Below are 24366 nucleotides of genomic sequence, written 5' to 3' on the forward strand. Positions count from 1 at the left end.
TCCGTGCGCCGCCCTCCGCGAGCCCCCGGCCCGGAGCCCGGAGCCCCCGCGGGAGGGCTGGGCGGGCCGGGGTGGCGGGCTCTGGTGCTGGCGGCGGGTCTCGCCGCCCCCGCCTGGAAGTCCACGTGGGTGTTGCGGTTGTGTGCCAAAACCGAGCGAGAAGTAGCGGGGACGGGTCATTACCCGGGAGTTCCATGCCTCTGCCCGCCCCACTTCGGCGCGCCCCGGGCGTGATTGTCAGCGTGGGAGGGGGGAATGTGCATTGATTGTCCCACGAATCGGGATTAAGCTGGGAAACACGGAGATTTTCTTCTTTCGTAATGAAGGCGTAGAGTTACTTTTAGTATTTAATAGTTAAGAAAGCATATGCTTTCCAAATTATCTTTCCATTTTTCCCTTTTAATAAATGATGCGTGGCTGAGATTGTTGAGGTGTTTTAAAAACTGGATGTGCCCAGGATGCCGCAGTATTGTCAGTTGAAGTGATTTTTGTGTATTAAAAAAATTGTGTGTAAAATAGATTTCCTTGGGAAATAGATTTGAAAAATGGATTTTCTACCATAAGAGTTAATGAATTTATGCAGGATTTCAGCATCAGTGTTCAAGTAATCAGATTTCAGTGGTTGGTAGCAACCTTGGGAATAAATGGCCACTTGTCCACACGCTTGAGGTCTTAACTATTTATGTTGAGCTAGTTCTCTAGGATCAGCTGACTGCTAATTATAATTCATACCAGATCTTGTAGCGGTTGTATCCTTAATAAGAAGAGGTTAAGAGCTAACCTTTAACCCAAATCTCTTTGCAAGTTTTCTCTGCCTTTTTTGTGGCTCATTCTGTTACAGTTAAGCTCATCTTTGTCTGGATGAAGAACATTGCTTGGTACAATAATATACTAGCTTTATTTAGAGTATTAATACACATTAACTTTTATGTATTAAATATACATTATATATTCATGTAAGTAATTTATAAATATAAACCATTTAGTTTGACTCTAAAGTTGGAAAATTAGGAACAGTAGTAATGGGTAATGTTGAGTACTTGTTTGCCAGGCCTCTGCCAAATGGTATGTGCTTTATCATTTAATCTTCTGGGATAACTTTTGCATAGGCATAGTTTGCTCAGAAATTGTGAATACATGGGTTTGATTTGAATAGATCCAAATGTGGAGTATGTACATTAATTACTTCTGTTTCTGTTTTTGTGAAGAAGGGTGTTGGCAATATAAAATGACTCAGTAAAAGAATGTGTTTTTCAAGTTGGAAGATGGCTTTAAAATTGCATAAAACTGCAATTAGTCTCTTTATTTGGGTATTCAATAGTTTCTAAAGTCCTGTGCCTCATATTTATCCAAATTCTGATTACATATCATGGTCATCCAATGAACAGGTTATTCTTAGACATTGGAAAAAGGTAAATTTGGGAGAAACGTTAATGGCCCTTTTGAAAGTTTGTGTTTCCAAAAATACAATGTAATGATTTGTATAGGCATAACAATGAGAGTATGATGGTAAGGTCTAACAGTTTGCATCTTCTGAGAGTAGAAGAGGTTGAAAAGGACTGGAGAGGATGAGGGACATGCTTGGAAATGTGTCTCATTTGTGATGAGAGTATATTGGACTTAACCTGTCTCCTGATTCTAGTGGTCCATCGTTGGAGAGAGAGAGAGGTTGGGAATGCTTTGCCAGTCACTATTATAAGAGGGTTCCTTTCCCCTGTGGGCCTGTGGGCCTTCTCTTTGGGGGGAGGGGCAGAGTGGAGAGTTGTCATCAATGGAAGGATGTAAGAAGAAAAAAACGCACATAGTTTCTTTTGGAGTTAATGTTTCCACCCATTGTGACTAACTGATTCCTGTCAGCACTTGCATCTTTAGGCACTTTCCTAGTAGATACTTGATAGCTGTGGACAGCCACTGGTAGATCAAGGAAAGAAACGAAAAGGGATGGGGTGGAGGGTGGAGACAAAGCACAAGGGTGTACAGCAGAGCATTAATAGGCTTTCCATTTGGGCAAAATTTAGGCCTCCAGTGGCCTCTGTAATGAAAATCGTTCTAATGGTATTGACCGTATGTATTTAAAATCTCTTCTATGATATTTGTATCCAAGAATCTGGAGAGTATCCCTTTAATGTGCTTTATAAACAGTGGAACATTTAGAATACAGTACATGAAAGTTACTGAATTTTTCACCACAGCCATTTCTGTATGTTTGTTGTTGGAGAGTCAGAATGACCATAATGACGGCATTGGCTCCTGTTTGTAAGGCATTTAACCAGTGTTGTTTCATCGTTTTGGAAGATAAGCTCTTCTCGTTCCTTACTTCAAAACTTGGCTCTCACATGGAGTGCCCTTTAAAGCTCCAGAGTGCAGGGATCTTTTCTGTCATTCATTGCCTTATCTCCAGAGCCTAGAACAGAGCCTGACCCATGGAAGGTACTCAGTGACTGTTTGTGGAATGAACCCAAATACACTGGAATCCTGTCCTCTCTTCTTTCCACTACCAGAGATCCCATTTAACTTTAGGGGCAGGGCCACACCAGCTTTACCTTCTCCACAGAATCTGCAGCTCACGATAAGCCCAGTATAAATGTATACTGGTATAAATGTTAGTTGTTTATACCACATACTTTGGCATTTAATCCCTTATGGCTTTATACTGTTAAATAAGTTTTTCTGCATGTTTTGTTTCCCCACCTAAAATAAAGGCTACTGAGGGCTGAGAATATATAAGGTACTATGTTTTCCTTATTCATCCAGTATAATATATACAGAGTAGCTTTGTATTTACTTATTGAGTGAATATTAGATACCCTAGGGGAAACATCAGAGATATTCAGCATGTGATTCCAGTCTTCAAGTAGGTCGTATTTTAGGTGGGCAGACATTGTGTGCACATGTGAAACAGTATGAGAATTTGCAGCTAAATAAAATAAAGTGAAAATAATAGCTAACATTTATGTAGTGCTTAAAATGTGCCAGATACTGTTTCAGGAATCTTTGCCTGTTAATTTGTTGGAATGTCAACAATCTTTCGAAGTAGGTACAGTTATAATCCCATTTCTTAAAACGAGGAAACTGAGACCCAGCAAGGTAATTAAATCACTTACCCAAGATCACAATGCATATAGTAAGGGGACTGGATATGAGCCCAGGCATTCTGGCCCCCAAGTCAGTGTCCTTTCTCTGGGGAGTTTTTCTTGATCAAAGAAGACAGATCTAAAACTTGACACTAGTTTCTTGGCTGTAAAAAAGTTCTCTTTTTCAAATTTCAAAGTAGCATAGGTTGCAAGGACTGAGCTGCAGAAACAGTGCTGAATTTTTCAAATGGAAGTGGTTGATCAATGGTTCCGGGGACACTACATTTTGAAATGACTAAAGGCAAGGGGAGAGAAACTGAATTTTGAATCTCAACACTGAATGAGGATTATAACTCTTCCGTAGGTATTGAATTCAAGGACAGTGATTCACCAGGACGTAGGATAATGACTGTTGAAGTTTTTAATTTAGTGTCAGAAAACGTGAAATAAAATATTGAATAACACTTGATATCTTACTACCTTTCTTTTTTAAACACTTACTAGATTTAAACCCCAGTGGTAGTAACTTACCAGAACGTAAGTGTTCCTGAAGGTTTCCTGTGCACTTATATCCATTTGCTGTGGCCTCATGTGGAATCTTGATCCACTTGTTCAGCTTGTCTTGGGCAGTACAGAACACTATTGGCCAGGAGGCCTCTTCTAGTAATATTTCTTTGATGGAAAAAAAAATGTAAAATTGTGCTGTTGATTTGGTGACATACCTGGAGTGAAGTCATTTTGAAGCTGCGTGGAATTAGAAGAGGGGCTGCAAACAAAATCCAGCAAGATGGAAAAAAAAATGGTATTCTCTGAAAACCCACTTTTGTGTCCCTTTTGTCAGGAGCTGACAGTATTATTTTGGGGGTGTTGGGCATCAAAAGAGACACTGAATCCAAATGACTCCACAGATAGGGGAGTACATACATCAGCACACCCACTGTCCAGGAATCAGAGGAGGAAGTGCCCTTGAATGAAGCATGGGCTACAAACCTGGTTAGCGGCCAGGGAGGACTCACGCTCTGCAGGTATAGTATTCTGTGTTATAGATTGTTTCTGCTGGGTAGGAGGTCATGTTGTTTGTCTTGGGGGTACTTTGTAATAGGAGTCAGTGAAGAAATGACCTGCTGTTTCCATTTTCATACCAGCACATATTTTGGGATGACCTGTCATAGAAGCAGTTTATAACTGTGAACATTGTCCCACAGTTGTGTTCTATTTAAATATCCCAAGAAATAATTGGAGTTAAAATAATCTATGTCGAAATGTCTATCCAATGGGCATGTTAGCCTTAATCTTAATTTCAGGTTCTTCTCTGAATGGGGAGTTTTAGGGAAAGAGAAATTGAATTTATTTTAGTTCTATCAATATGAATTTATTTAATTCATTTATTTTAGTTCTATCAATATGGGATAATTTAATAAAATGTCTACTGCCCCATTTTATGGATTTTAGGTTTGTAGAGCTGGATCCTGAATGTGATCCAGTGCGATTGTTCTTTAAGTAGAAGTGTACGTCAGAATGACCCAGGGTTTATGATGAAAGTAAGCGACACCTTAGCTGACCCCTAGAGATTCAGATTCTTTAGAGCTGCGCCTGGGCGTCTGTGTTTTAAATCATCTGCAAGTGATCCTAGTCCCTACCTCCCCCTTAGGTACCAGCTGTGTATTTTATAGATAAGAAAATTGGGCAAAGTCAAATGACTTGCCTTACCTAGAGCTGGTTCAGTGGTACCAAGATTGTGTCACCAGATGATAGTAATTTCAGAATTTTGGGGCTAGAAGAAATTTTCCAAGTCAATTCAGCAGTTCATTTTATAGCTGACTATAAACCATGCTTGTTCATATAATTTTCAAGTAATATATGAATATAGGAAAATAATATTTTTTCATAGCCTATCTTCTATCCTGGCCAGGATAAAGATTAAATGGTAAATCACCCGAATTTCTTTATAATTTTAACATGTTTTTGTATTAACTTCAGGAATTGTCCATTATTTGCAGTATTTTTATTGTGTATTTTGTGATGCTCTGTTAAAGTTTTTTTGAAAAATACAGTATTTAATGCTAAAGTGAAAGATTAAAAAATTTTTTATTTGAATCAGTTATTTTTCAGTCTTAGCTAAAATGTAAATACTGTGAGAATTTGTACTGCTTTATTAGAGTTTTGTGTTTTCAAAATCTGATTTTTAACTTTTTTTTTCTTTGTGTTTTAAGGCATCTTACCTTGGAAACAGCACAGTTTGGCTTGCATCCATGTCATCTTTGAGTATGAGAGAGAATCCTAATTTCAGCATGTCCTCAGAGACCAAAGAACCAGGTTTGTTCCTTCAAGAAGTCTCCTAAAGGCTGTGGAGCAGCATCCACTTCCAGAAGTCAATAAAAATGTGTGTCGATGATGCCTGTGAATGGACTATATGGTCAAGTGACTCATTAAGATAATCATGGAAGAATGGAAAAAAAAAAAAAAAAAAAAAAAAAAAAAAGTGAAGAAAAGGCAAATTTCAAGAAGCTACCCCAGTATCATTTAGGATTTTTAAGGAGTTGAAAGAAGATAGTTCTGAAAATATGAGTGACAAGACTCTAGCACAAGTCTTTATATGTTTCTTACATTACCGTTGTTAACCCAGCTGCTTTCGTGTGTAATATTTGCATTATTTTCCTCCACTGCAATAGCTGGTAGTTTCCTCATGATCAGAGTTTTATTGTGTTTGGATAGAGAAATAGTAGATACAGTAGGAGAAATGGGAACAGTTCATTGGATTGTTGGCTCCAGAAACCAGCTTCTGCTAATCACTAAAGGGAAGGATGTTGACAAATTGCTTCTTCATAATGTGCTGCTGCTTGTTCACAGTTTTTGTGGCTTCAGATTCATCTTCTTTTATCTACTCCTCAGTCTCTGTATGTGCCTGCTTTTTTCTTGCACAATTTTTTAGCCTGAAGATCTGATGACCGTATTTTTTCAGTTTAAAAATAAGAATTGTATCTTCATAAATAGACCTTTGGTATGGTTCTCTCCTACCCTTGCTTGTTTTCTAAGATCAAGAATAGAATAATTTCCATTCGTTTTTGGGTTTGCTCGTCTTTCTATTTTTGTATTCTTGTTCAGTGTTTTGTTTTCCTCTACTCTTCCTAGGTGGAAATGAAGGATGATCTCTGTGTTGTGGTTTTAGTTAACTAGGAGACCAGAATAACATGGGTCGTAGACATTTAAAGAAAATTTACAACATCTTTTAACCATTACTGTTTTAACTTTGTTTTAAACCTCCGTCAGATTTCTTTTTAGCAATATTAATGTAAATGTTACCTTCATACTGTGCCCTTTCCTTTTTGGGGGAGGCAGTAAGAAGCAGGGATTTCTCCAAATGCTGATAAGCATAGAGAGAATATGAGAGAGAGAACGAGAAAGCTTTTGTACTTTACAAATGAAGCAAAAGAGAAGGCTTTTGTACTTAACAAATGAAGCAATTGGTCATTAAAGTCATTAATGTGTATACACACATTGTCAGTATAAAAATTAGTTTGTGGCTTAGAACTAAGATTATTAACTGACAGCAAATTATTGTTTTCAACCCTTCCTACTTTTGTGACTTAAGTCAGTTGACCTGAGCCATAATTTCCTTCTTTGTAAACTGAGGAAGCCTTTGTTCTTATGAATCAAGTTTTACCCAACAGAAAGAGATATAAGCAGAAGCGATTTTAAAATTTAAATTAATAAAACAAAATTCCAGAAACCATTTTTTAATAAATATTTCTTTTCCTAGTAGGCCTGTTTACTTCATCCTTTTTTCACTTTTCTTCCCTATGTACTTACTACTTTTACATTTTTTTTCTCATCTGTCTAGAATTTCTTGCTTGGTGTCTGTGTTTTGCCTGCTTCCTGCCTTTTCCATGATTCATCCTCCCATTGAAAATGATTTCTGTTCTCCTTACCCTCTATTTCCTTGGGTGGGCTTCCTGCCTTGTCTGCCGCCTCCAGTCTTTTGTTATCTCTTGTAATGCAGCTCCTGTCACCTCCAGCTCCTGCTTGTTTTACCCTCCCCTCTGTCCACTGCGCGTCCTGTCCACTTGCATCCCACTCACATCTCCCGTCAGTGGTGATCTCGTCTCTTCCACTACCTCAGTCTACTTCTGTCAGTATAAGTACACTGATCTCTGTTGTGTTTCATTTAGTTCTTATCCCTTCTCACCTCTGAACTGTTGATGTTTTCTTTGTGTACTTTTTAGTCATTGTGAATTTGCCTTGTGAGCTCTCTTCTTCTGTTTTCCTTGTCCCAGGATGGCAGGTATTGCTAGATGGATTTGTTGTCAGTATTTGCATAGAACACGGATCCTTGCTGTGTATTTCCTGGGTAGCCAGGATGAATCAATTATTATTAACTTTTCTTGGAACATTGAGCTTCCTGTGTTTTCTGCTTCTAAGATTTAGATTGCTATTCTAGAAGACTAATATGACTTTAAAGAGAGTCAGGATAGTCTTATGATGCTGTCATTTTAACTCTTTATTCAACAGTTCATGACAGACATTTGAATTCACTCCCTTGTTTTGAAAAATTAAAGAAGACATCCTTACCAGGTTTGGGGGTAGAATTGGGTGGAAGGTGGGAACAGAAAGGTAAATACTAGAAAAGGATTCATAGTCAATATCTAAAACTGGGAAGAAAACTGAAAACACAAACCACATGCTTTAACATTTATTAGGTAAAAGGTCTGCTAAAAGAATGAAAAGTATCAGTAATTCTGTTAACTAGTTTTAGTACTAGGTCATTGGTATTTTTACATTTCCATTTAAGTTCCAACACCTTTATTTAATGTTTAACAAAACAGAAACTTAATCTTGTAAATATTCATTTTGTTTTGAGAGACTTGATGTCTCCTTATATATTAACCTATAGCATTTTATAATTACACTGTAACATTCTCAAAAATGCCATTAACATCCAGTCCTGTTTCTTGTATGGGAAAGCATATAAATTGTATGGTTTTGTCCCTGTGGACACTGTAGTCCTGTTGTAATGAAAAGGTAGCCTTTTGGCAAGCGTTTACTTTATGCCTTTGATGATTTATGTCGTCTTATGTCTTTCCTTAATTCTTGTATATACTATGAACATGGAGCTATCCTGTAATTGAGTTTCCTATAAAGTGTATGAACTCCTGGTAGTAGACTACTGTAAGTGCAGATGCAGCTTTATGAAACTTAAAAAAGAAGAACCCTGTATAGCACGTAATGTATTTAAATAGGATTTTAAGAGTAATGCTACACACTGGGGTTGATCAGACTGAACATTCTTTCTGCCCAAGCCTTCTCCTATTGTGATGGTTACTGTTGGGTGTCTTGAAGCTGAAGGGATGGCTAATAGTGTGATAATGTTTCTGTAATATTCACCACCCATGAACAGCTAGTGAAAATAACATCACAACCATGGGTAAGCTACTAAGGAGAAATTTATGTAGATGTGCTCGGTACAGGACTATGTTCTGCAATTACAGAGATGAACACCATATAGTCCGTTCTCTCTGGAAGCTCATAATTGAATAGGGAATATTGACAAGTAAAAGATTACAGTACAATGTGGCAAATGCTGAAATACACATACATAGTAGTTATCGTAGGAACAGACTAATTGTATAGGTTAAAAACCTAAAAAGTTAGATACCAGATATGTATATAACTGGTGTGTGTAGTATGTATCGTATATAAATTCTGACTGTAATGTAATTGCTGGTGTATCCCTTATTATCTGGGCAGGTTACTTAAAGTACTCAGTTTGAGTGTCTTCCCCTTGAAATTGTGATGATTATCTAGGATTGTTATATGAATTAAATGAGATAATATATAGGAGGTGCCAGTATGGTCCCTTCTTCAGTGGTTTAGAATTTAGAGAACATGATAAAGGATTATACGCTTCTTGTATATATAATATTGCTATGCAGAATGCTTGGAATTCCCATTTTAAATTTGCTTTTATAGTGTTTAAGAAAACTAAACTAACTCAAAACCTTATAGTCAGTCTCTTTTTTTTTTTTAACCAAAAGAAGTTTCTTTGATCTATTTGCCAGTGCAGTTCTCAGTGACATACTTTTGAGTATGTTATAAAATCTGTCTTTGTATAGTTGTAATCCCAACACTGGGTTACATATAACAACCTGAATATAGTTTCTGAATTGTATCTATGTTTTTGTTATTTTAAAAGGTGTTTACATTAACTTCTTTTAACAACCAAACTGAACAGTTTGCATTTTCTAATGTAGAAAAAATTGCCACAATAATATAATATTGTTATGTTTATGGTTGGTTAATTTCTTCCTAAATTAACAGGTCTTTAAGGGTGTATGTCCTAGACTGTATGATAAATCAGTTTGGGTAAACTTTTCACTTGATGGAACAAATTGATTCTTCTGATGTGCGTTGTTTGGCCTTGTTTAAAAAGTCCCCTAATTCATAGTGTGATTAGACTTGTCTGTTGTGATTTTTTGTAATGTAAGGTTTGAATTTGAGTAATTTGAAAATATCATTTTTGAGATAAATCAGCCAGCCCAGAAATTTGTTACAGATCAAAATATATGTCTTATTTAAAGCTTCTTTATTAAAGTTCGTTATGTATAATCAAGAGATTTAAATAAGTTTAGTTTGTGGCTGGTGTTTATTTGTATTGACATTCATAAATTTGTATTGACATTCATAAATAGGGAAACTATCTCCATAGGAAGGAGAACTTGATGTATTAGTATTCCAAAGCTTAGTTTAAGCTGGTTATGATTAGAAAAGTGGCTTTCATGAGTATTCTCTGGACGAATCTCAGGTCTGTGGGCATGTTAACAATAACATTTTTAATCACCATAATAAATAGTTAGCAGAGACATTTGGGAAATTGCTGCAGATGATGTAGAATGAGCTGAGGGTAGGGTTTGTGTTTTACTGTTCCCTGTTCTTAGAGAAACTAAATTTTTTCCTGATGGTGTTTTATTTTTTCTTGGGTTTTTGTTAATACCAATAAGAAACACTTGCCATTATGGAGCCTCAGTAGGGCCAGGCTCCAGGCATACATTGAAGTTTTTGCTACTATTAATGTAATTCCTTCTAATAAAATTTGAATTTTTTTAATTTGTTTTTTTTTTTTTAAGTTTATTTATTTTGAGGTGGGGAGGGCAGAGAGAGAGAATCCCAAGCAGGCTCCTCACTGTCAGCATGGAGCCTGACGTGGGGCTCAAACTCATGAACCATGAGATCGTGACCTGAGCTGAAATCAAGAGTTGGGTGCTTAACTGACTGAGCCATCCAAGCAACCCAATAAAATTTTGTTATGAAGTATATTTTATATACTACACACTTATGTAGTATGTAATGTATGTTTATATTGATGAGTAAATAATGTTAGGATATTTATGCTGAGCAATAGGTTTGTTGTTGTACATATTTCCTACTATAAAAATGAGGAAATTGAGGGAGGTTGTTGAACTGTCCAAGGTCATAACCAGTCGTAAATGGTGAAACCAGGAATTTAAGCTAAGTCTGATTAAAATCCATGCTTTCATTCACTTTTCTGTACCAACTTAAAATATTATTTCTCTCCTTGAGAGGCGCCCAGCTGGCTCAGTCAGTAGAGCATGAGGCTCTTGATCTGAGGGTCGTGAGTTTGAGCCCCACATTAAGCCTACTTAATAAAATTAAACATTTTTTCCTTGAAAAAGTAAAATTTACTCTTTTATAAATGTGTATTATTTTGAGCTCAGGAGCACTGCTATTAATCCTCTGCTGTATGCCTAATTTTTTTTTTTCCCAGAGTAAAAGAGCTTTGTTAATAGTTTGTAAGATTATAGAAGGCTCAGTGTTAAAGTGATCAATGCTTAGTGGAAAAAACAAAATCAGATAGTACAGAAAAGTATAAAGTGGGTGGTGAAGTGAAAATCACTAGTGATTCACTTCCCAGAGGTTAGCATTTGGTGTAAATTATCCAGACATTTGGTAAAAAAGTACATATATGTATATCTTTAAAATACAAATAGGTTCATAATATGCATATTGTTTAGTAACACTTCTTTTGTTTATTATATATTGGCCATCATTCCACATCGTTGTAAGTTTATATCTTGTTTTTTTCATTTTTTAAAAATAAACTTTTTATTTTAGAAGAGTTTTGGATTTTTTTTTCTAAGTTTATTTTCATTTATTTTGAGAGAGAGAGAGTGTGTGCACAAGCAGGGGAGAGGCAGAGAAAGAGGGGGAGAGAGAGAATCCCAAGCAGGCTCCATGCTGTCAATGTAGAGCCTGATGCAAGACTTGAACCCACAAACTGTGAGATCATGACCTGAGCTGAAACCAAGAGTCAGACACTTAACTGAGCCACCCAGGCGCCTCATAGAAGGTTTTAGATTTATAAAGAAATTGCGAAGATAGTACAGAGTTCCCAGTTTCCCCTCTCATTAACCTCTTAACGTTAGTGTGGTATATATGTTATAATTAATGAACCAAACTGATAACATTATAATTGGTTGAAGTCCATACTTTATTGTGATTTCCCTTTCATGAGTTTTTACCTCCTGTCTTTTTCTGTTCTAGGACCCCATCCACGAGTCCACACTGCATTCAGTCTTCATGTCTCCTTAGGTTCTTCGTGGCTATGACTGTTTCTCAGACTTCCCTTGTTTTTTATGACTTGACAGTTTTGAGGTGTACCAGTCAGATAGTAGAATGCCCCTCAGTTGGGCTTGTCTGTTGTTTTCTCATGGTTAGACTGGGGTTATGTGGGGTTAGACTAAGGGAGGCCACAGAGGCAAAAGGCTGTTTTTATCACATCATTTCAAGGGTGCATCCTAGCTTTGTGACCTTACTGTTGATGTTGACCTTGGCATCCTGGCTGAGGTAGTGTTTGTCAGACTTCTCTATTGTAAAGTTACTCTTTTTTCTCAACTTTCCATCTTGTGCTCCTTGGAAGGAAGGCAGCCCACACTTAAGAGTTATGCTCCACCTTCTGGAGGGGAGAAGCAGAGTATCTACATACGTTATTTGGAATTCTACACAGGAGACTTCTCTCTTCTCTCCCATTTATTTATTGAATCATTTTTTTAATATCAGTATAGACTAATGATATTTATACTTTGAGTTATAATCCAATACAACTTTATTGCTCTAATTTTTCCAGCTTTGACCATTGGGAGTCTTTCAGTTGGTTCCTGTGTCCCTTTATGATACCCTGATCATTGTGGGCTAATATCTTTATTTTTTACATAGTTGCATGGTATTCCATTACAAGACTATACCATGATATATTTAACTAAACCCTTATTAATGGTAATCTACATACCAGATTTTTCACCGTTATGAACAGTACTGTGATGAGAAGTCTTCAAAATACATTTATAAAAATATTGTTTGATAATTACTCAGGAAGATTTGCAGTGTTAAAGGGAGTGCCTTTTATACATATCATGTGATTTGTGACCCTTAGTCAAATCTCTGAAGGGAGGGAATTTTCACCTACCCTATGGAAATCACTGTGGTTGCCTCCCTTTTTTCTTTTTTTCATGTGGTAAGTGAGAGGTGATGACAGGGTGGCACTGATGGTCTTAAAGAGCTGCTTTGAGATCATACTTTGTCTTAAGACAGCTGTGCCTTCTCAGTATAGACTCGGTTACTGTAGACAGTTAGTGAGATGAATTGAAATTCCATTCGGAAGAACAAAACAGCATTCTCAGAGAGTAAAAACTTCAGAACTGGAAGCAACCATAGAAATCATGTTCCATCCCTGCATTTTAGAAATTGGAAACTATAGTACCATGGGGTGAGATGATTTGCCTGGTATTTTTGCCATAAAAGAAGCATTCAAGAACCTGAATTTCTGCTCAGAATTCCTGTTATATGAGTATATTTTATATCCCATGCATGGATATACACAGTTTATGTTGGAAAATTTCAAACATGTACCAAAGAAGACAAGATAATTCATCTATATGTCCCCATCCTTCAGCTTTACCTTTCCATTTGTGGCAAGTCTTGTTTAAACTACCCCCCCCCCCCATGCCATACTACTTTAAAACATATCTCAGATATTAAATTATTCATCTGTGAATTTTCAGTATGTTCAAGAAATCCCTTGTCAGAACACAACCACAATATCATTATCACACATTAAAAATATATTTTTAACATTTTTTTAATGTTTATTTTTAAGAGAGACAACGGGGGAGGGCAGAGAGAGAGAGACAGAGGATCTGAAGCAGGCTCTGTGCTGACAGCAGAGAGCCTGATACAGGGCTCGAACTCACAAACTGTGTGATCATGACCTGAGCTGAGATCAAGAGTCTCCCACTGACTGGCTCTGACTGAGCCACCCAGGCACTCCAGACCTTAAAAATATTTCTATTTAAGGATATTTAGTTGTAAAAACTTCAAAAATTTGTATTCACCATTGATTAGAATCTGGCATTACTGAAAATACATTTCCTTGGTATGATCCCCCAAGAACTACAGGGAGATTTTAATGTATATCTGTACACCATACAAAATGGCCTAGGTTATGGCTTTTATAAAAAATGTGTTAGGGTTTTACCTGTAAAAACTAAGTTAACCTCATGAGATTTCCTTAGAGCAGAGAAATCCATAAACACTGTATGACAGATATCGTCCAACTGGATACATTTGCTTTTTGGCCCTCCTTTACTCTATTTGTGCATGAGGAAGAAATTCCGAGGATGTATGACAAGAATTCTATTTCAGATTTTATCATATTAATTAAAGCCATGGATGAGAATATTGTGGTGTGGCCATTTTATTCCAGATCTGTAGAGAGATTTTTGAACGTCAAGTAAAATTCCTGCATGTTACTTCCTGAATTAGCAGTTACAAAGCTTCTAAGAACCAACATGCTGATATCATCACTGCATTTTCATTTGCTTTTAGAAGATAATTTAAGGGGTACCTGGGTGACTCAGTCTTTCGCATTTGACTCTTGATTTCGGCTCAGGTCATGATCTCATGGTTCATGGGTTCGAGCCCCACATTGGGCTCTGCACTGACAATGTCGAGCCTGCTTGGGATTCTCTCTCTCTTCCTCTCTCTCTGTTCCTCCCCCATTTGTGCTCTACCTCTCTCAAAATAAATAAGTAAACTTAAAAAAGATAATTTAAGAGGAAAGAATACCTTTTCTATCAGAGATGATCCTAAAGGCAGAGCTGACTGCGGTTACTCAATTTACTTCAAGCGGCACACTACGTGGATTGCTTAGTGTCTGCAATTTAGAAGAGTGGTTAATACTTCCAATATTTTAAATATTGTATTTTCTTGGGGTTTCACTGGATCTTTAAAATTAAAATTGAGATGTTATTTTCCTCTAGAAAAGCAACCCTGTCTCAGAGGCTTTACAACCAGAATAAGAAACTTCCTCTTAAATACCCATTTACTTGCATTGAATTTATCTTAGAATTGCTTCTGTTTTTTGGCATGCTGTTAAAATATTCAATATTCAATGATCTAAATTGAAGATGGAGTGAAAAAGAGGGCTGAAATTTTCCTTCCGCTTATTCTAAGCCAGACTGAAACCAATCTTAACTGCATAATTTAATTTAAAACTATTTTATTGCAAATAAATATTCATCTTGCTAGCCCATATTGTTCATTATATGTAGATTCATGTTTTATTCTAACCTAATTTAGACTTCTGCCTTGCATTTGACAGTGTTACAGCTTTTCTGTTTTCTTTCGTGAATAGGCTTTGTTACAGTCAATCAGCTTAGTTTTCTTACCATTTTGAGTGCCCTATTTGTATTATTTCTGAATTTTGGTTCACCTTTTTCTCCTTGTTTTCATTTGGTGGACATCTTTTAAAGAGGAGAAATCGTTGTTACTTTTCTTCTCTATTCTAAGCAGAAATTGAAAGATTAATAAAAAATAACCAGTTGCAAATACATCTCTGGTCAAGTGCATTCAGGTTTCCTAGGCTAATGTGTATTACAGATTTTAAGTTCTTGGAGGACAGAGTATTCATCAGTGTGTGCTGTGATTTACCTCTGTAGCATTCTACCTATTTTAAGCTACTTTTTAAATCTTTTCTTGATATAGTAATGATACTTTTTCTCCAAATCCTATTTTCTTTGAAATTCTCTTCTTATTTTTGACATCTTTGCTTCTTGCCAGCATGTGATCCTGATTGAATTTCTTACCTTCTTTCAGTTTCCTCATCTGAAAAGTGGGGATATTAATCAGCAGTCACCTCACTGGATTTTTGAGTTAAATGGGATAAGCTGTAGTGCCTGGCACATAATAAATGCTCCATGTTATTCAAGCCATCTGCTTTCCAGCCACCCTTATTACATCTTTCCCTTTTACTTGTTTATACCTTCACATAGATTAGGAAACATGGTGTGTGTGTTTTAAATAAGTGACCACCTTCTTGTTTTCCTCTCACTTTTAAAAAACTTTTCGTCTTGAAATGATCGCAGATTCATAGGAAATAGCAAAAATACAGAGCAGTCCCATGTACCCTTCACCCATTTTCCCCCAAAGGTAGCCGAAGTCCAAGATCAAAACCAGAAAATTGACATTGGTGCCATCCAGAGCTTATTCAGATTTCTCCAGTTTTATATGCACTCATTTGTGTGTGTGTGTGTGTGTGTTTGTATGGTTCTGTGCAGTTTGATTACATGTATTTGTGTAACCACCATCACAATCAAGATGCAGGATTTTGTATCCCTCACCCATCAACCCAAGGCTTTCTCTTGTTCTCCTTTATAATTTCCTCAAACCCTTGGTGATCACTATTGTGTTCTTCAGCTTTCTAATGTTCATGCAGCCTGTGATCTTTAGAGATAGGCTCGTTTTACTCAGCATGATGCTTGTGAGATCCATTCAAATTGTTGCGTGTGCCAAATAGTTTGTTCCTTTCATTGCTGAGTTCTGTTCATGCCATAGATGTACCACAGTTTAACCACTTGTCCAGTGGAAGGACATTTGGGTTGTTTACAGTTCTGGGTTATTACAAATAAGGCTGCTGTGAACATTTGTGTACAGGTGTTTTTTGTAGATCTAAGTTTTCATTTCACTGGGATAAATGCTTGGGAGTACAGTTCCTAGATCAGAAGTTTAAATGGACCATTGTAAGCTTCTTTGAAAATACATGCTAATGCCATTTGTAGATACATAAAGGCAGTTATTTTTTAATGCCAGCCATTATAAACAACATACAGTGTCCTTTGTTTTAAAATATCTTTTTGTATAATTTGCAGCACCAGTCCAAAGTATTGAATCCTGACTTTTTGTGTTGTAATATAACATGTACTAAAGAAATATTTCATTTTGTTAGTGAATCCCCTTGCATATTGTATTGAAATTTTTCTTGGGTATTTTACTGTTCTCAGATACTAAATTTGAGTGGGAGGAGATATTTCAAGTAATGGTTTTTCTTTCCATCAATATTTTGCAATGTGGTGGATGTTAAAATTTTAAAATACCTGTAAAGATGAGCACAGAAAATCAGGCAGTCCATTAATTAATGTCCAGCAATATTTCAAATAATCAGTAGAGTAATGTTGGATTTGTGTTTTCCAATGTAATGTTTGGAGTCCTAAGATGTTTTATAGACTCATTGTCCCCAAGATTAATAATAAATGATGTCATTATTAAGGCAAAGCTACAAGTAGTGTTGACATGTGAAGAGCTCCTCATGATGGTACCCATAGATTTCAGTAATGTTATTGAAGTTGGGCATCAAAAATCAACAGAAGGACAATATAAATTATGTGTAGCGGACAGGCATTGGCTGGTTGATCAGTTTTGGCTTTCCCAAATACAGTCACGGCCCTGAAATAACTGATAAAGGGAAAGCTCTGTAAAAATTGATAGAAGGGAAGGAAACGAAATGTAGAAAGCAGTGGCTGCTCATTTGAATAATCTAGAGAAACTTTAGATTGAAACAAGCACCTGTTCCCAGGCCAGTCAAATTAGACTCTGAAAGTGGTGCCCAGGCACTGATATTTTAAAACATGTTTCCAGGTAGTTTTAATGTTTAGCACTGGCCCACCAGGAATGGCCTCTGTGCTCCTATTTCTTCACCTTAGAATTTGATAGTGTTGGTGCTGCATGCATCCATCTTTTATGTATTGGACTAATGTGGGTTCTATACACCTTATATACGTGGCTCTGCTGAGATGTCTGTTTCCCTAAAGGGGGCAAAAGCCACACTTGTGAATTGTGGTCATATTTAAACTATAAAACAGCTTTAATAGGTGTAACAGAAGAGTGCCTGTCTTTGGAATCAAAGACATCAAAATTGTTGAAAAGTCAAAAGGAAATTAGATTTCATCCAGGACTTACTATGGGTGGGACAGTTTTTGGGAAATTGGGCATTAGAAAATCCGTATGGGGTGTTGGGGTGAGAGGTCTCCGTTTTTATTGATAGATCCTATTGTCAACCCTACTTAGTTTTTCTTTTTTTCTTTTGATTTTTACTTGGCAAAAGTGATACTTAACTGTAACAAGTGAAAGTATGCAAAGATGAGTACAGACAAAAAGAATTAATCCCCCACCAGTTTTCACAGCCAGATGTGAATTCTTCCACACCTTTTTTTATATTTACAAAAGTATGTTTAACAATATAAGATTTGTAAGTTTTTTGTTTTTAAAATAGGATCACACTATATATTATTTTGAAGCTTCCCCTCAATATACCTTCGATATGTCCCAAGTCAATGTAGATCTCTTATTTTCATAAAATAAATTAAATTTTCAACATGCCATGATTTATTGAGCCATTTCTCTATGAAGGGACATTTAGAATGTGCCCCCCCCCCAACACACACCTTTTTAAAAATTTACTACAAACAGTGGCGTAACACATATCTTTGTGTATATAAGCTTAGGTACCTGTGCTTTTGTTTGTAAAGTATTCTTATAATCCATGGTTTGGTTTTGGTCAGATTTCTTAGTTTCTGGGTACTTTTTCTGATCTTGAGAATTATTAGCGAGTTAATAATGTCTGTTGATTGCCAGTTATTTGGCTCCTGGGTATTAAATTGGGTGTTAGATAGGAGAATCAGTTATTTTAGTAATGGATATTAATAAATCCTAGTGGCCAGAAATGTTTTTCATAGGTCCTAGAATCCCTAAGGTGGGGCACCTTAATGGGAGGCCAACAGATGGGCTTCAAGAGTATCTATGAACCACCTGATACTGACTGAAAAATTGTATATAAATGTGCACTTTATGGCTTTCATCAGATTTTCAAGGGGGTTTTTATTGCCCCTCAAAATGGTTAAAAATTGGTAATACGGGTATCAGAGAGTAGTACTCAGTCTAGAGAACCTGCAGAGTACTTTGAGTTGCCATTGATAGCACATTTTTAATCACAATGTCCTCTTTCTTGTAAAGTTCTGGATTGAAATAAATTTTTCTAATTTCCAGGTGACATAAGCCTAGGAGAGTTGGCTAATACCAAACCTAGCAGAATCCAGACTGAGCATAACCCCAATAGGTTGTAATAATGTTCCAAAAGATGAAAGATACTAAGGATAAACGTGTAGGAGCTGAACAATGCCTGGGCATGGAGGACAGTCTCAGATGCACCTGAGATGAAAAAGAGCTGGGAGTTTATTTGCCCACAGGCTGGTCTGGGCAGTCTCTGTAATGTGACTGCTAAAAATATGAGCGGGTTAGACCACATTTGGTGAATTGTGTTTGTATCTGAAAACCACATTTTAGGTAGACACGAGCAAAGGGACAGCAGTGGACTAAGACGTGACGTCACATGAGGAACCACTGCTTGTGGTTGCTGGATCTGAAGGAGAGGGTATAAAATAGCAATGGCAACAACCCTTGTAGATTAAGGAATAGAAAGACCAGAGTGTGCTTAGTGAATGTTGGAATGAATGAATGAATGAATGAATGAGTGAATGAAAATTAACAAAGCAAAGGATTCCCGCTTGATCTAAGCTCTGGTGAGAGTTCTCCAGTAATGGGGTGGGCTGCTCTAGAAAGCACTGACTTCCCTTGGGGCGCCTGGGTGGCGCAGTCGGTTAAGCGTCCGACTTCAGCCAGGTCACGATCTCGCGGTGCGTGAGTTCGAGCCCCGCATCGGGCTCTGGGCTGATGGCTCAGAGCCTGGAGCCTGTTTCCCATTCTGTGTTTCCCTCTCTCTCTGCCCCTCCCCCGTTCATGCTCTGTCTCTCTCTGTCCCAAAAATAAATAAACATTGAAAAAAAAAAAATTAAAAAAAAAAAAAAGAAAGCACTGACTTCCCAATGGAGCCCTTTAAGCATAGTGATGGGTGACTGGAATAGTACTGTGTAAGGTATTGCTGTTCTCAATGAAAGGCTGTACAGCAGAACTTCAAAACTCTTTTAATTGGAATTTTATATTTCTCTCAGGCACTTTAATTAAAAAAATTTTTTTTCAAGTTTATTTTTGAGAGACAGAGAGAGACAGAGCATGAGCAGGGGAGGGGTAGAGAGGGGGAGACACAGAATCCGAAACAGGCTTCAGGCTCTGAGCCGTCATCACAGAGCCTGACGCGGGGCTCGAACTCATGAACGGTGAGATCATGACCTGAGCCAGTCAGCCACTTAACTGACTGAGCCACCCAGGTGCCCCTCAGGTACTTTAATTTTAAAATAGAGGACAATCCCCCATTCCTGGGTGGCTCAGTCAGTTAAGTGTCTGACTTCAGCTCAGGTCATGATCACGTGAGCCCACATTGGGCTGTCTGCTGTCAGCACAGAGCCTGCTTCAGATCCTCTGCCCCACTCTCTTTCTGCCCCTTCCCTGCCCTCCCTCTCTCTTTCTTTCTCTCTCTCTCTCAAAAATAAACCTTAAAAAAAATTTTTTTTTAAAATTTTAAATAGAGGACAGTTCTAGGATGATATTGTAGGCTCTTTAAAAGTACATTTATAGAAGGAGTGTTTGTGACTCAAAGACTACTCCGTTGTCGGTATAGGTGCTGAAACATTGAACTGTAACAGGTTTGGTTTTTTTTTTTTTTTTTTTCTGAAACTGATGTAAAAGTTATTCCGCTGTTAAAATCTGAAGTAGCTAGTCTAGACTTGTAGTGTGAGTGTGGTTTAAGATTTTATTCTTGTTACTTTAGAGAGAAGAAAAACCACATTCTTTCCAAGCTACAAAAAGAGTAAAAAAGGAAATTTCACCACTTCCCATGGCCTCAGGAAACAGGCACACTATCTCCATTAGACTAATTGTCTGAATTTTGCCCCAGGTTATAGTAACACACTATATAGAATTTGTGTCCTGTTGTATCTTTTACATAGGTTTGCCCCTCAGTTTGCCTACTGCCCTGTGGAAATGTATCTTTAGTATTTGTTTAAATTGGTTAATACAGAGATGCCTCTTACTACCCCTCAAATGGTTCAATCAAAACACCTTTAGGTTATGGAAATGGATAAATATTGTCAAAGCTTTTTTATGTAAAGCTTTAAAAAAATTTTTTTATGTCTTTATTTTATTTTTGAGAGAGAGAGAGAGAGACACACACTGAGAACGGGGGAGGGGCAGAGAGAGCCGGAGACAGAGTCTGAAGCAGGCTCCAGGCTCTGAGCTGTCCACGTACAGCCCAACACGGGGCTTGAACTCACAGACTGTATATCATGACCTGAGCTGAAGTCTGATGTCTAACCGACTGAGCCACCCAGGCGCCCCTTTATTGTAAAGCTTTTTAAAAAACAAACCCTGTGTCTTCCACTAGCAGTTTTATTTAGTTATTTTTAATTTTTTTAATGTTTTTATTTATTTATGAGAGAGCAAGACAGAGACAGAACAGCGGACCGGGGGAGGGGCAGAGAAGGAGGGAGACAGAATCCAAAGCAGGCCTCAGGCTCTGAGCTGTCAGCACAGAGCCCGATGCAGGGCTCCAACCCGCAAACCATGAGTTCATGACCTGAGTGGAAGTCGGATGCCCAACCGACTGAGCCACACAGGCGCCTCTCCCACTAGCAGTTTTAAAAGAGGTTGGGGGCTGCTGCCACTTAGGACACCCTGGTTTCCACTCCTTTTTGTAGTGCCCTAGACGTTTAGGTCAGGGGTTAAGATGGCTCCACCACTCACATGGCCCTGACGTCCCGTGTCTGATTCCTCACTTGCAAAGGAAAGATAGTGATGGTGCTTATAGTGTTGTGAGAAAGCAGGGTACTGGGTGCATGAGGAGAACTCAGTACCAGTTCTGTTTCTGTATCTTTTACTCTCACCTTGTGATGTTTCTGTTTTTTCTGACTCAACAGCTACTGTCATCCACATGTCTTGTACTATCTTGGACATAGTTTATCTAAAACTACTTTTTTGTATTGCCACCCCCACCCCTTCCACTTCTCTTCCTCTGCCTGGCCATACTCTATCCTCCCGACTCCTCTTGTTCATCCAGGGGTACAACTCACCAGAGGTTGTCCTGGAAGAGGCTAACACCGCAAGCTGTGGAGTCATGTGGTCTCGGATTAAATTCTGGCTCTACTACTCTTGCCACGTGGCATTGGACAAGTTACTTAATGTCTGTCTCTAAATCTGTTTGTTCAATTATAAAATTAGTATGGCAGCAATCTGTCTTATTTCAGTGCGATACATACATGTTAGCTGCTCAGTATGGTTGCTGATACTTAAGTGAGTGCACAGTACACATTTATTATTTATAACTCAAGCCAGAAGTGGTGATGTCATCCTTAATTCCTCTTCTTTCCCTTCACTTAAATGTCCTCAGTGCTATTGATTCTACCTCAGAAGTCTTTCTCTCCTATTTCTCATCACTGCCTTTAGGTCAGGGTTTCTTAATTTGAATTTATCATAATCAAAGAGGTTCATAATTCCTTGAAGTTATATGTACATGTTTTAACCTAAGAGTTTTTCTCAAGAAGACGGCTTTAGCTTTTATCATCGACTTTCACACAGGTCAGTGACTCACGAAATGTTAATAGCTCCTGTCTTAGACTCTTATCTCTGGCCTGTATCCAGTAGCCTGTACACTGACATTCCTTCCCTAGTCTCCGTGCCTGTGATCTCTTCACACTGGTGCCAGTTAACTCGTTTTTTGTTTTGTTTTTTAATATTTTTACATCACCATCCTGCTTACATGGTTGTGTTGACTCCTTGTTGCCTACAGCAGCGGTTCTCCTCCCGACCACATACTAGAAACACATGGGAAGCTTTTAAAAAAATACCCGGGTCCCATCCTAGACCAATTAATCGATACTAACAAATACCAGGCATCAATATTTTGTTTTAAAGCTTCTCAGGAGATTTTAATGTGTAGGCAGACTTGAGAGTGTCAGGGCTACAGGATAACGGATGAGATTGTTAGTGTGACACTTACGGACCTCAACAACCCAGTGCTTATCTACCTTTTCAACCTGATCTTCTGCCTCCTCTCCCACTTATATCCCATCATTTGCTCTCTGGATACCTACTTCTGCTATTCCTGGAACATGCTGTGCTGTTTCCTCCCTCTGAGCTTTTGCCTATACTGCTTGCTCTGCCTGAAATGCCTTTTACCCTTTCTCTGCCTGGTCATTTAAATCATAAAACCTCATTGCCACGTAGTATTCCATTGTGTATATATACCACAATTTCTTTATCCATTCATCAGTTGATGGACATTTAGGCTCTTTCCATAATTTGGCTATTGTTGAGAGTGCTGCTATGAACATTGGGGTACAAGTGCCCCTAATTTGTCAATAAATTTCATATATATAAAAATAAATAAATAAATAAATAAATAAATAAATAAATCATAAAACCTTTCCCCAAGCCCTGAAGAGAATTGCAACCCTACTCTTGTGCAGACTTCTGTTATAGGCCTTACACTGTGTCATAATTACTTGTGGATCTGTCTTCCACACACAGTGAATTCCTAGAAGGTAGGAGCCTTCTTTTTTTTTTTTTTTTAATTTTTTTATTTTTTAACGTTTTATTTATTTCTGAGACAGGGAGAGACAGAGCATGAACAGGGGAGGGTCAGAGAGAGGGCAACACAGAATCTGAAACAGGCTCCAGGCTCTGAGCTGTCAGCACAGAGCCTGACGCGGGGCTCAAACCCATGGACCGTGAGATCATGACCTGAGCTGAAGTCGGCTGCTCAACCGACTGAGCCACCCAGGCACCCCGGTAGGAGCCTTCTTTATTTCATTTCTCTAGTGTTGGCACCAGGTTAAGAAGCTCCCTAAGAGTCTAATGAATGAGTAAATGACAGTGAACAAACAACAGCCTGCTCTGTGGAATCTGGAAATCCATGGTGTTGGGGAAAGTAAGTAAATATGGTACACTAGATGTAGCCAGAAATGCTCAGCAGAAGTTTTATCCTCTATGGTTAGTTACTCTTCTATATTTTTATAAGAGTGAAAGATCAATAATATATGAAGTTTCTCATCTGGAACTAGGCAAGTTAAGACCAGCTTTGAAAATATCTCCAAATACTGTTGAGTATTATCCAACATAACAACATAAAGTCGCACATACCATATTTGTTTCCCGAGACTCCAAAGATTTCTGAATGAGAGATGGAGGGGTCAGCCATTGTGATGATGGCAACGGTTTATTTTGCCCAGTGGATTATCCTAACTTAGTTACTGATTTAAAGATACCCTTATATGGACAGTTCTCCAGACATTATATGTTTCTAATTTTGATCTCACCCCTGGCCTTTATGTTTAGCTGCTGCCTAGTCCTTCTCTTGGCTATTTTTAATACTTTTTTTTTCCTCCGTGTGTCTTGGAATTGTCTGAAACATTCTAAAGAATTGTAAATTAAATGTGATTTATTCGTCCTCTTTCTTCAGTGGCAAGGATTAATTTAATGGTGATTTTTGGAAGAGATTACTTTAAATTTTTTTTTTTTTTTTCAACATTTATTTATTTTTGGGACAGAGAGAGACAGAGCATGAACGGGGGAGGGGCAGAGAGAGAGGGAGACACAGAATCAGAAACAGGCTCCAGGCTCTGAGCCATCAGCCCAGAGCCCGATGCGGGGCTCAAACTCACGGACCACGAGATCGTGACCTGGCTGAAGTCGGACGCTTAACCGACTGCGCCACCCAGGCGCCCCGAGATTACTTTAGTAAATGATCTGAGAGAGATTCTTTTGAATATTGTTTGGGGGATGTTTTGTGTTGATTTGCCTTTTATCTTAATTATTTTTCCTGAACACTGACCCACCACTACACTCTTTTGCGAAGAGGTGGCCTATTTAACACTTACACAAGGAATAGTGAGTACTAGTCTGATGTCATGATTTGGGTGTACATCGTTCTGATATGCTGTGTATGAACAACCAGAATACCCTTTGTCTAACTGGCTTCTTATTATTTTATAATCTTATA

The 24366-nt window shown here is 37.8% G+C and overlaps 1 protein-coding gene across 5 annotated transcripts in view; it reads left to right on the top strand.

The window, feature by feature from the left end:
* Positions 1-24366, top strand: part of SLC20A2 (solute carrier family 20 member 2) — a 109087-nt gene that overhangs the window by 294 nt on the left and 84427 nt on the right. For 2 of the 5 annotated variants that reach the window (XM_030312535.1, XM_030312533.1), the window contains exons 1-2: positions 117-4099; positions 5288-5390. The exons of 2 other annotated variants lie outside the window; for them this stretch is intronic. The gene's annotated coding sequence lies outside the window, so the exon portion shown is untranslated. Of the gene's footprint in view, positions 1-116; positions 4100-5287; positions 5391-24366 lie in introns of those variants that run through there. One more of the 5 variants, XM_030312534.2, reaches the window with a different exon arrangement.

This window comes from Lynx canadensis, chromosome B1 (assembly GCF_007474595.2).
Source record: "Lynx canadensis isolate LIC74 chromosome B1, mLynCan4.pri.v2, whole genome shotgun sequence".
Classification (NCBI taxonomy): Eukaryota; Metazoa; Chordata; class Mammalia; order Carnivora; family Felidae; genus Lynx; species Lynx canadensis.